Source organism: Phacochoerus africanus, chromosome 2 (assembly GCF_016906955.1).
Source record: "Phacochoerus africanus isolate WHEZ1 chromosome 2, ROS_Pafr_v1, whole genome shotgun sequence".
NCBI lineage: Eukaryota > Metazoa > Chordata > Mammalia > Artiodactyla > Suidae > Phacochoerus > Phacochoerus africanus.
This window is the reverse complement of record NC_062545.1, coordinates 219211270-219224173: the sequence shown is the minus strand read 5'-3', so window position 1 is coordinate 219224173 and position 12904 is coordinate 219211270. Positions and strand designations below refer to the sequence as shown.

Sequence of the window (12904 nt, the reverse complement as noted above, 5' to 3'; positions counted from 1 at the left end):
TAGTCTGGGACCTTTGATATGCTGCAGGTGTGGGCCCCCCCCAAAAAAAGAAATGTTATTGATTTCATCAATGTTATTGATTTCATGTTATGTTGGTTATTGTTACCAGATAATGTACATACTGAATTATTTACAGGGGAAATTATATGATGTTGGGGATTTGCTTTAAAATATTCAGAAAAGAATTGAGGATTAGTTGAAATACTATTGGCTATTTAAACTGGGTAGTGGGCACAGAGGGATTTATTCTACTTTCTTTTATAGGATTTTTAACTTATATAAGAAAGCAATTTAGGAGTTCCCATCATGGCTCAGTGATTAACAAATCCGACTAGGAACCATGAGGTTGCAGGTTTGATCCCTGGCCTTGATCAGTGGGTTAAGGATCCGGCATTGCCGTGAGCTGTGGTGTAGGTTACAGACGCAGCTCCGATCCCGCGTTGCTGTGGCTCTGGTGTAGGCCGGCGGCTACAGCTCCGATTGGACCCCTAGCCTGGGAATCTCCATATGCTGCAGGAGCGGCCCAAGAAACAGCAAAAAGACAAAAAAAAAAAAAAGAAAGCAATTTAAAAAGTTATTTGTGCGTTAAAGATCACACTGAGTGCTTCTGTGATAATTATTGCTCGTATTTTGATAGTTGTTTTACATTTATTTAATTCCACACAATAAGGTACATAAAAGTTTTATACATGTTTTAATTTATTGGTAAAGTTTATCAGTATGAAATATACTCCTTTTTCTCATTTAAAGATTTTGCCTGGCATTCTATTCATTCTACTAATGTAATGTAATTAATTACATGTAAAGTATTCATTCTACTAATGTCATTCTTGTTCTTTTATTACTATCTGCCTAGATATATCGTCTGTGCCTCTTTCAAAAAAATTTATTTATTTTTTTATTTTGCTTTTCAGGGCCACAACCCACAGCATGTGGAAATTCCCAGGCCAGGAGCTGAATTGGAGCTACAGCTGCCAGCCTACACCACTGCTCACTGCAATGCTGAATCCTCAACCCACTGAGCAAGGCCGGGAATTCAACCCACATCTTCATACATACTGGTCAGGTTCTTGTCACTGAGCCATGACAAGACCTTCCTGTCCCTTTATTTTCAAGCTTTCTGTGTCATTTTTAGTTTTTTTTAATTTATTTTTTTAATTTTAGTTTTTTTATTGTTGCTTTATAATGTTGTGTCAGTTTCAAGTTTACAGTGAAGTTATCACTTATACATACATTCATTCTTTTTCAGATTCTTTTCCCATATAGGTTATTACAGAATTTTGAGTAGAGTAGAGACCTATTAGCAGGTCCTTGTTGATTATCTATTTTATATATTGCAGTGTGTATATGTTAATCCTTATATTCCCAATTTATCTCTCCCCCCACATTTCCCCTTTGGTAGCCATAAGTTTGTTTTCAAAATTTGTGGGTCTGTTCCTATTTTGTAAATAAATTAATTTGTATAATTTTTTCTTAGATTCTATATATAAGTGATATCATATGATATTTGTCTTTTTCTGTCTGATTTACTTCACTTAGCATAATAATCTCTAGGTCCATCCGTGTTGCTGCAGATGACATTATTTCATTCTTTTTTATGGCTGAATAATAGTCCATTGTATCTATGTACTATATCTTCTTTATCCAATCCTCTGTCGAAGGGTTGCTTCCAAGTCACAGCTATTGTAAATAGTGCTGCAGTGAACACTGGGCTGCATGTATCTTTTCAAATTATGGTTTTCTCCAGATATATGCCCAGGAGTTGGTGTTGCTAAATATTATGGTAGTTCTATTTTTAGGTTTTATTTTAGTTTTAATTTTTATAAATAGTTTATAGCTGGTCTTAGTTTTTTTTATATTACTCAATGAATTTATTACATTTATAGTTGTGCAATGATCATCACAACCCAATTTTATAGCATTTCCATCCCAAACCCCCAGCGCATCCCCCAACCCCCTAACCTGTCTCATTTGGAAACCGTAAGTTTTTCAAAGTCTGTGAGTCAGTATCTGTTCTGCAAAGACCATTGTGTCCTTTTTTCAGATTCCACATATCAGTGAAAGCATTTGTCTTGTTGTCTGACTGACTTCACTTAACATGATAATTTCTAGGTCCATCCATATTGCTAAGAATGCTGTTATTTTGTTCCTTTTAATGGCTGAGTAATATTCCATTGTGTATATGTACCACATCTTCTTGATCCACTCCTCTGTCGATGGACATTTAGGTTATTTCCATACTTGGCTGTTGAAAATAGTGCTGCAATGAACATTGGGGTACATGTGTCTTTTTGAGTCACGGTTTTCTCTGGATAGATGTCCAGGAGTGGGATTGCTGGGTGGGATTGCTGGATCAAATGGTAGTTCTATTTTTAGTTTTCTGTGGACTCTCCATATGGTTTTCCATAGTGGTTGCACCAATTTGTGATCCCACCAACAGTGTAATAGGGTTCCTTTTTCTCCACACCCTCTCCAGCACTTATTGTTTGTAGACTTTTTGATGATGGCCATTCTGGCTGGTGTAAGATGGTACCTCATAGTGGTTTTTTTTTTTTTGCAGTGTAATTTACATGTTTTATTGATATGGCATTACATATGAATAAACAGAATTTGTAGCACCAAAGAAAGAAAAGGCTTATTTGTGATCTAGCATGATAGGTAGAAGAATTTGTTTTCAAATGGCAATTTTTATTTTTTTTTAATTAGAGTTGATTTACACAGTGTTGTACCAGTTTCTGCTGTACAGCAAAGTGACTCATTCATACATATATATACATTCCCTTTCTTATATTATCTTCCATCATGGACTATCCCAAAAGACTGGGTATATTTCCTGGTGCTATACAGTGGACTTCATTGCTTATCCATTCTAAATGTAATAGTTTGCATTTACTAATCGCAAGCTCCCAGTCCATCCCACTTCCTCTCCTCTCCCCCTTGACAACCACAAATCTGTTCTCTCTATCTGTGAGTCTGTTTCCATTTTGTAGATAGGTTCATTTGTGCCATATTTTCAATTCCACATATAATTGATATCATATTTATTTATTTTTCTTTCTCACTTAGCACAAGAATCTCTAGTTGCATCCATGTTGCTGCAAATGGCATTATTTTGTTCTTTTTTATGACTAAGTAGTAGTATTCCTTTGTGTATATGTACCACATCTTCTTAATCCAGTTATCTATCAATGGACATTTAGGTTGTTTCCATGTCTTGGCTGTTGTGAATAGTGCTGCTATGAACATATGGGTACATGTATTCTTTTTTTTATCATTTATATATATATTTTTTCCTACTGTACAGCATGGTGACAGAGTTACACTTACATGTATACATTCTTTTTTCTCACATTACATATTCCATAAGTGACTAGACAGAGTTCCCAGTGCTACATAGCAGGATCCCATTGCTAATCCATCCTGAAGGCAACATTCTGTATCTATTTACCCCAAGCTCCCAGTTTCCCCCACTCCCTCCCCTTTCCACTTGGCACCCACAAGTCTATTCTCCAAGTCAATGATTTTCTTTTCTGTGGAAAGTTTCCTTTGTGCTGTATATTATATTCCAGATATAAGTGATATCCCATAGTATTTGTCTTTCTCTTTCTGACTTACTTCACTAAGGATGAGAGTCTCTAGTTCCATCCATGTTGCTGCATATGGAATTATTTTGTTCTTTTTATGGCTGAGTAGTATTCCATTGTGTATATATACCACATCTTCCAAATCCAATCATCTATCAGTGGACATTTGGGTTGATTCCATGTCTTGGCTATTGTGAATAGTGCTGCAATGAACATGTGGGTGCATGTGTTTTTTTTAAGGAGAGTTTTGTCTGGATGTATGCCCAAGAGTGGGATTTGCTGGGTCATATGGTAGTTCTATGTATAGTTTTCTAAGATACCTTCATACTATTCTCCATAGTGGTTGTACCAGCTTACATTCCTACCAAGAGTGCAGGAGGGTTCCCTTTTCTCCACACTCCCTCCAGTATTTGTTTTGATTTTCATTTCTCTAATAATGAGTGATATTGAACATCTTTTCATGTGTTTTTGCCCATCTGTATGTCTTCTTTGGAGAATTATCTGTTTAGATTTTCTGCCCATTTTTTGATGGGGTTATTTATTTTTTTTGGTATTGAGCACTAGGTGGTGCTTATAAATTTTGGAGATTAATCCCTTGTCAGTTGATTCATTTGCAAAGATTTTCTCCCATTCTATGGGCTGTCTTTTCGTTTTGTTTAGGGTTTCCTTTGCTGTGCAGAAACTTTTAAGTTTAATTAAGTCCTGTTTACTTATTTATTTTTATTGTCATTACTCTAAGAGGTGGATCTGAGAAGATGTTGCTGTCATTTATGTTGGAGAGTGTTAGGCCTATGTTTTCCTCTAAGAGTTTTATAGTATCCAGTGTTCTATCTAGGTCTTTAAGCCATTTGGAGTTTATTTTTGTGTATGGTGTTCGGGAGTGTTCTAATTTCATTCTTTTACATGTGGCCATCCAGTTTTCCCAGCACCACTCATTGAAGGGGCTGTCTTTTCTCCATTGTATATTCTTGGTCTTAGTTTTTAATCAAAGTCAATCTGTCTTTTAACATGTGAATTTAACTCAGTCACACTTTTTCTGATTGTTGATATGGTATATACTGTTCCTAACATTTTGTTTTGTATTTATTTTGCTTTCTTACTAATTAAAAAAAAAAAAACTTCCTCCTGGGAGTTCCCGTCGTGGCACAGTGGTTAACGAATCCGACTAGGAACCATGAGGTTGCTGGTTCCGTCCCTGCCCTTGGTCAGTGAGTTAAGGATCCGGCATTGCTGTGAGCTGTGGTGTAGGTTGCAGACGCGGCTCGGATCCTGCGTTGCTGTGGCTCTGGCGTAGGCCGGTGGCTACAGCTCCGATTTGACCCCTAGCCTGGGAACCTCCATATGCCGCGGGAGCGGCCCAAGGAATAGCAAAAAAAACAAAAACAAAACAAAACAAAACTTCCTCCTTTTCTAATTGAGTTGGTTGAATTTTATTTGTTCCTCTTTGTTCTCTATCACACTGTTTCTCAAAGTGTGTTCTCAATACCGCCAGCATTGGAACTACCAGGTGTTTTTTAAACTGCATGTTCCTGCCCCCTGCCCATGCCCATGGAATCATAATTTCTGGAGATTAGAGTCTGAGACTCTACATTTTAAAAGAAACCAACCAGATTATACTTAGGCACATTGACATTTGAGAGACACTGCTCTGATACTTCGAAAGCTTATTACTCTTGCATTTCTACAAAACATAGTTAAACATAGGTTTAGATGGATGTTGGGAATTAATCAGTAAATATAAACATTTCTCTTCTGAAAATCAGCCCCTTGGATTGCTTTTATTTCTCCTTGCCTCTCTTTTCATCCCCTATTCCTACTGCCTCCTTGTGTTAAATTAATTTGGAACATTACCTATTTTATTTTAAAATTAAATTTCAACTTTCTTGAAGTCATAATAATTTCTTATTATTTGGTGTATATCATTTTCCCCAGGAAGTAGTCACTGAAACAGTGAGGAGATTTATTAGGGATTAAGAACTGGGGGAGGACGGAAGGAAAAGAAGCAGGACAGAACAGATGGAAAAGTCCTTGTGATGCAGGCCTGGGGGTGGCTAACTCTTCATAGTCTTTTGAGTTGCAGCGATAAGACTGGGCTTTATATCCTTGGGTAGATCAGTCATTGGGTACAGTCCACCACGGAAGAGGATGTGACTCCAGGTGAGGCCATTTTTCACAGGGTCTAACAGGGCCTGACCTCTGAGGTTGCCCCCTGGAGGCACTCCCAGCAAGTGCAACCACAAGTCCTTTTCTCCGGAAGGGCCATCTGGGTGCCAGACCATAATATCAACCACAGACTTCAGGAGCATTTTATTAACAAACAATTTGAAGTAACCATAACTTTTAATAATCATTTTTTATTCATGGCCTTTTCTAGTGTTTATTTTTTCGCTTGGCTTTAGGTAGTTATTTTGGTCAGAGTTCATGAACTATAAACTTTCTGAGTTCTTTCGTATCTAAAAACACCTTTATTTTGTCCATATATGTGACTGTTTGGATAAGTACATCATTTGGGGCTCAAACTCTTCTTTGCACAGAATTTGAAGAAAATGTGTCATTGTGTTCTGGCATCTACTATGGCAGATGAGAATTCTGATGCCAGTTTTGTTCTTAGTCCTTTGTAGCTCTCCTTTTCCTTTCCTCTCTCTTGCAGAAAGCTTTTAGATTTCTCTTTTTCTTAGAAGTCATACATCTTTCCAAGACTAGGTCTAAATGTATTTTTCCCTCCTGACTGGCATTTGCTGTGCCCTTCTTTCAATCTGAAGACCCAAATATCCACTGAGGGAAATTTTTTCCTGTAATTTCCTTGATTATTTTTCCCTTCAATCTTTCCTCACTTTCTGAAATTCCTATTACTATACTGACAGTGGGTCTTGTGGATATATCTCCTATGTCTTTAAACTTTTTTATTATACTTTTTTCTCTTTGCCTTTTTGCATTGCATTCTGGGAAAATCCCTCTGCTTGCTCTGCAGTTCAGCCAATCACTCCTCAGCTGTCTCCCTTCAGCTATTCAGCCCAATGTGGAGTCTTTAATTTTGGCAATGATATATTTGAGTTCCATGTGCTCTTTTGTAGCACCCAAATCCTGAGGATATGAATTACAGTTAAAGTTCTCCCCGTTTAATCTGTATAGGTAACTAGAGTTTCCTTATCCTGAATGAGATACCTCTTTTTTTTCACATTTTTAAAATGAAAGTATAGTTGATTTACAATGTTGTGCCAGTTTCTGTTGTACACCAGAGTGACCCAGTCATTCATATATGTACCTTCCTTTTCTTATATTATCTTCCATCATGGTCTGTCCCAAGAGATTGGATGTATTTCCCTGTGCTGTATAGTAGGACCCCATTGCTTATCCATTCTGAATGTAATAGTTAAAAAAAAAAAAAAGAATGTATATATGTATGTGTGACTGGGTCACCTTGCTATATAGCAGAAAATTGACAGAACATTGTACATCAGCTATAATGGAAAAAAATGAAAATCATTAAAAGAAAAAAAATAAATGTAATAGTTTGCATCTACTACTCCCAAACTGCCCATCCATCCCATTCCCTCCCCACTCCCCCTTGGCAACCACAAGTCTGTTCTCTATGTCTATGAGTCTGTTTCTTAAAAAATATGGGATGCTTCATGATTTTACATGTCATTCTTACACAGGGGCTATGTTAATCTTCTCTGTATTGTTGCAGTTTTAGTATGTGTGCTGCCAAAGTGAGCATGAGATCCCTCTTTAGCTGACAACGACTGCAGATTCTTTTACAAGAGTTGTGGCTCCACTATTTATTTGTTTGTAGTTTTTGTTTTATTTCCTCTTGTACTCTAATTTCTTTCCTTATTTCTTTTTAAATTGAAATATAGTTGATTTACATTGTTGTATTAGTTTCAGGTGTACAGCACAGTGATTGAGTTATATCTGTATATCTATTTTTTCAATTTTTTTCCCTTATTTGGTATAACATATTGAGTATATTTCCCTTTGTTATATAGTATGTCTTTTTTGGATATCTATTTTATATATAATAGTGTGTATATGTTAATCCCAAGCTCCTAATTTAGCCCTTTCTTCTCTTACTCTTTCTTTGGTAACCATAAATTTGTTTTCTCTGTCTTTGGTTTATTTCTATTTTGTAAATAAGTTCATTTATATCCTTTTTTTAAGATTCCAATGTAATGATATCAAATGATATTTGTCTTTCTCTGTCTGACTTACGTCACTTAGTATGATAATCTCTAGATCCATCCATGTTCCTGTAAATGGCATTATTTCATTCTTTATTATGGCTAATATTATACTGTGTATCTATGTATATGTGTGTGTGTGTGTATACATGCTGAATTTTGTTTATTCATTCATCTTTTGATGGACATTTGAGTTGTTTCCATTTTTTAACTTTTGTGAATAATGCTGCTGTTAACACTGATGTGCAAGTATCTGTTCAAATGTCTGCTTTTACTTCTTTGGGGTATATACCCAGAAGCAGAAATGGTAGGTCATAATGGTAACTCTGTGTTACATTTTTGAGGAATAGTTATAGTTTTCCACAGTGACTGAACCACTTTACATTACTGCTAACAATGCACCAGGGTTCTAGTTTTTTCACATCATCTCTAACTCTTGTTATTTTCTATTTTACTATTTTTTTTAATTATAGTCATCCTCAACTGTTTTTGTGGCATGATATTTCATTGTGGTTTTGATTACATTTCTTTAATGACTATACTGAGCATTTTTCATGTGTGTTTTAGCCACCTGTATATCTTCTTTGGAGATATGCTTATTCAAGTCCTTTGCCTAGCTTTGAATTGTTTGTGTTTTTGTTGTTGAGTTGTAGAAATTCTTGGTATACTTTAGATACTAATCCCTTATGAAATATATGATTTACAAATATTTTTCTCAGATCCACTGGCTTTGGGGGTATGGAGTTGGGAATATCTGATGGGGCAGGCTTCCTTTTGAAGTTTGAAGTATCTTCTCTTCTGGGTGTAGAGATGGAAGCCACTGCTTTGCTGGGCACTGACCCATTTCTCAGGGACTAGCATCTTTCTCTGGGGGACTCTATCTTCAGAAACTCTATTCTGGAGCAATGACCACACTCAGTTACTCTGAGAGAAAATAATTAAACAGCTGTCACCATTCATGCTTTCAGCTGCAAATATAGAACATTCCAGAGAAACTGGCTTAAACAACAAAGCAGTATGTTGTCGCTAAGAACAAATCCAACCAGAACTGGTTGATTAAGAAGTTCAACTGCAGAGTAACCGTGTGGCTCAGTGGAAACGAACCCAACTAGTATCCATGAGGATTCAGGTTAGATCCCTGGCCTCTCTCAGACAGTTAAGAATCTGCCATTGCTGTGAGCTGTGGTGTAGGTCAGCAGCTGCAGCTCCAATTTGACCCCTAGCCTGGGAGCCTCCATATGCTACAGGTGTGGCCCTAAAAAGCAAAAAAAAAAAAAAAGTTATTCAGGGAGTTCCCGTCGTGCGTCAGTGGTTAATGAATCCGACTAGGAACCATGAGGTTGCAGGTTCGATCCCTGGCCTTGCTCAGTGGGTTAAGGATCTGGAGTTGCTGTGAGCTGTGGTATAGGTTGTAGATGCGGCTCAGATTCCGTGTTGCTATGGCTCTGGCGTAGGCCGGTGGCTACAGCTTCAATTGGACCCCTAGCCTGGGAACCTACATATGCTGCGGGAGCGGCCCTAGAAAAGGCAAAAAGAAAAAAAAAGTTTTTCAAAGCATCATCAAATGCCCAGATTCTGTTGATTTCTGTTTTTTCTATATATGACATTAATTTCATCCTAAGGCTGGCTCCCTTCTGTTGCAGGTTGTCTATTTTTTACATACTTTCTCATTTCTATCCAGCAAATATCCACTTATCTCATTGGCCATTTCTTAGTCACATGCTCATTCCTGAACATATTACTAGCAAGGGACATGAGATTGGCTGAGATCAAAATCTCTTGTCCTTAAAGTTGAGAGCTTGGTCTTCCTGGAAATATATGTCCTATTTGGGAGAGGTGTGAGACAAAATTGGGGTTCCGTTAGGAAGAAGGAGCAATTGAGTGCTATAGGCAATAAATACTCTTCGCTATCAATAAATTACCAAGCTCAGAGCTCACTCTTTCTCCCCCATCCTATTATCTCTAATGCCGAAGCATTCCAGGGTTCTTTTGGGAAACTAATATTTTTTGCAGGGGGGTGGTTTCTGATGTGTTTTCTGTAGGCTTAGTAGGTTTCACTGTTAATCAGCTTTATATCTTCTAATAGTTTCTAATTCTTCAGGAGGTCTAATGACACCCCCTTTTCCTTTCTATGTTTGCTTTGAAATAATTTTTACATTTGTATTTCTTCTGTCATTCCAATGGGATATTGGGAGTGAGAGGAAATACAAGCATTTGGTTGACATTTTGAACTGGGGGTCAACATTCCTCTAAATTCAGAATTTTCCTATTTCTTATGCCTGACCCAATTATTTGGATTAAAACTCTCCAGAGTAGGGCTTATTCAAATGTTGGTCTAATGAGTGGTACTGTCTGTGAACCACTTGTTAATAGACTATGACTAGTTCAGAATTGGAGTCAACATTTAGAAGCTTTTATTTATAAGGTGAACTTTCTGGGTCATCAAGCACATGATCATGGATCTACTTTTTGAACAGAGGAGAATCAACTTTAGGAGTTGTTGAATTCACTTGGTGAGTTGCATGTGTTATGAACTCCATACTACCTATGTAGTCAGGCTTCATAATTGTCCAGGATTGATTGGGAAAACAAAGCATGAAACAGATAAACAAAATCTGCCTCTTCATCACAGAAAGGTGGAGAAGCTGATCTGTATACAATGTGAATATTCTCATTTTGGTAAATATGTTTATTTACTCTATCAAATGTACCAGTGTGACTAAATTTTCTCATTTATTATTCAGAGAGAATTTCTAATCCCTTTTCTGTGAATCATTTTGGTTGTTTTTTTACTAAATGTTTTCTAGGTAAATTATGTTACAGCAATGAAATGAAATGCCTTGATGTAGAAATTGTTAGGGACTCAGAGCTACTGGGGTTTTTTTTTTTGCCTTCAACAGCAGGAAGTGTGGAACTGCCTAACAGGTATTATTTTTTTGTTAAGAGAAGCTGTTAATGCACCTTCCTCTGGGTTTCTGAGTCCTAACTTCCTGACTGGGATTCCTAAAACCAGACTTGCTATTATCTACCATCACCCTTGGTTTCTGCTTTCGACTCATAATGGAATCACTCTTTCCATTCTGCTTTCCTGTTTCTCTTCCAAGGTTACCTGGAACTGACCCTCTTCCATTGGAGTCTTCAGGTTGTTTCTTTTCTTTGGGGGCACACCTATTTATTGTCTTATTCTGAACCACAGGTATAGCTCCTTGTTTTCTCACCTAGTTCCAGACAATTATGAAATAATATTTGTTATTATTTATTGCAGACTTCCTATGTGCAAAATTTTATGCTATTTGCTTACCACATATTGTATCATTCAGAGGTTGGTTTCTTATTATCTTCACAAGGTCATATAGGGCATACAGCTTATAGGTAGCAGAGCCAGGAATGGAGATGAGATAGTTGAACTCAAACCCAGATAGCCTTAGAGTCTACTAAAAAGTACTTTCTGTTCAGGTTTGGCAGATGCATCATGCTTTTGTGAAAAAACAGGGTTATGCTCTTTGTTTTATTTTTTAGTCCTTAATGAAAATATCTAATGATAGTAGTTTATTGTTATTAGTATTATTTTTATATTGGTCTCTGTAACCTCAGAAGCAAAATGATTGCAAACGTGCAGCAGATTTTTTTTTAAGAAATAAAGACACAGATTATTTTTTTAAATGAGATTATAATTTATTCCTTTGAGGCTACCATCTTATTTTTTTTTCCCACTGTATAGCAAGGGGATCAAGTTATCCTTACATGTATACATTATAATTACATTTTTTTCTCCCACCCTTTGTTCTGTTGCAACATGAGTATCTAGACAAAGTTCTCAATGCTATTCAGCAGGATCTCCTTGTAAATCTATTCTAAGTTGTGTCTGATAAGCCCAAGCTCCTGATCCCTCCCACTCCCTCCCCCTCCCATCAGGCAGCCACAAGTCTTTTCTCCAAGTCCATGATTTTCTTTTCTGAGGAGATGTTCATTTGTGCTGGATATTAGATTCCAGTTATAAGTGATATCATGTGGTATTCGTCTTTGTCTTTCTGGCTCATTTCACTCAGTATGAGATTCTCTAGTTCCATCCATGTTGCTGCAAATGGCATTATGTCATTCTTTTTTATGGCTGAGTAGTATTCCATTGTGTATATATAGCACATCTTCCGAATCCAATCCTCTGTCAATGGACATTTGGGTTGTTTCCATGTCCTGGCTATTGTGAATAGTGCTGCAATGAACATGCGGGTGCATGTGTCTCTTTTAAGCAGAGTTTTGTCCGGATAGATGCCCAAGAGTGGGATTGTGGGGTCATATGGAAGTTCTATGTATAGATTTCTAAGGTATCTCCAAACTGTTCTCCATAGTGGCTGTACCAGTTTACATTCCCACCAACAGTGTAGGAGGGTTCCCTTTTCTCCACACCCTCTCCAGCACTTGTTATTTGTGGATTTATTAATGATGGCCATTCTGACTGGTGTGAGGTGGTACCTCATGGTAGTTTTGATTTGCATTTCTCTTATAATAGGCAATGTTGAGCATTTTTTCATGTGTTTGTTGGCCATCTGTATATCGTCTTTGGAGAAATGTCTGTTCAGGTCTTTTGCCCATTTTTCCATTGATTGATTGGCTTTTTTGCTGTTGAGTTGTATAAGTTGCTTATATATTCTAGAGATTAAGCCCTTGTTGGTTGCATCATTTGAAACTATTTTCTCCCATTCTGTAAGTTGTCTTTTTGTTTTCTTTTGGGTTTCCTTTGCTGTGCAAAAGCTTTTCAGTTTGATGAGGTCCCATGGGTTTATTTTTGCTCTAATTTCTATTGCTCTGGGAGACTGATCTGAGAAAATATTCATGATGTTGATATCAGAGTATGTTTTGCCTATGTTTTCTTCTAGGAGTTTGATGGTGTCCTGTCGTATATTTAAGTCTTTCAGCCATTTTGAGTTTATTTTTGTGCATGGTGTGAGGGTGTGTTCTGGTTTCATTGCTTTGCATGCAGCTGTCCAGGTTTCCCAGCAATGCTTGCTGAATAGACTTTCTTTTTCCCATTTTATGTTCTTGTGAGGCTACCATCTTATAAATATATTTTGATCCATAGCCTCGAGAATACTTTCTTTGGTTTATTCCCATCCAATTAATATTTCATCATGTGGATGA

The 12904-nt window shown here is 37.0% G+C and overlaps 1 non-coding gene and 1 pseudogene across 1 annotated transcript; one reads left to right on the top strand and one right to left on the bottom strand.

The window, feature by feature from the left end:
* Nucleotides 1-12904, top strand: part of LOC125120815 (NADH dehydrogenase [ubiquinone] 1 beta subcomplex subunit 5, mitochondrial-like) — a 138260-nt pseudogene that overhangs the window by 55067 nt on the left and 70289 nt on the right.
* Nucleotides 7199-7305, bottom strand: LOC125121653 (U6 spliceosomal RNA). Its single transcript, XR_007133538.1, has one exon. It is a non-coding gene; the product is annotated as a U6 spliceosomal RNA (small nuclear RNA).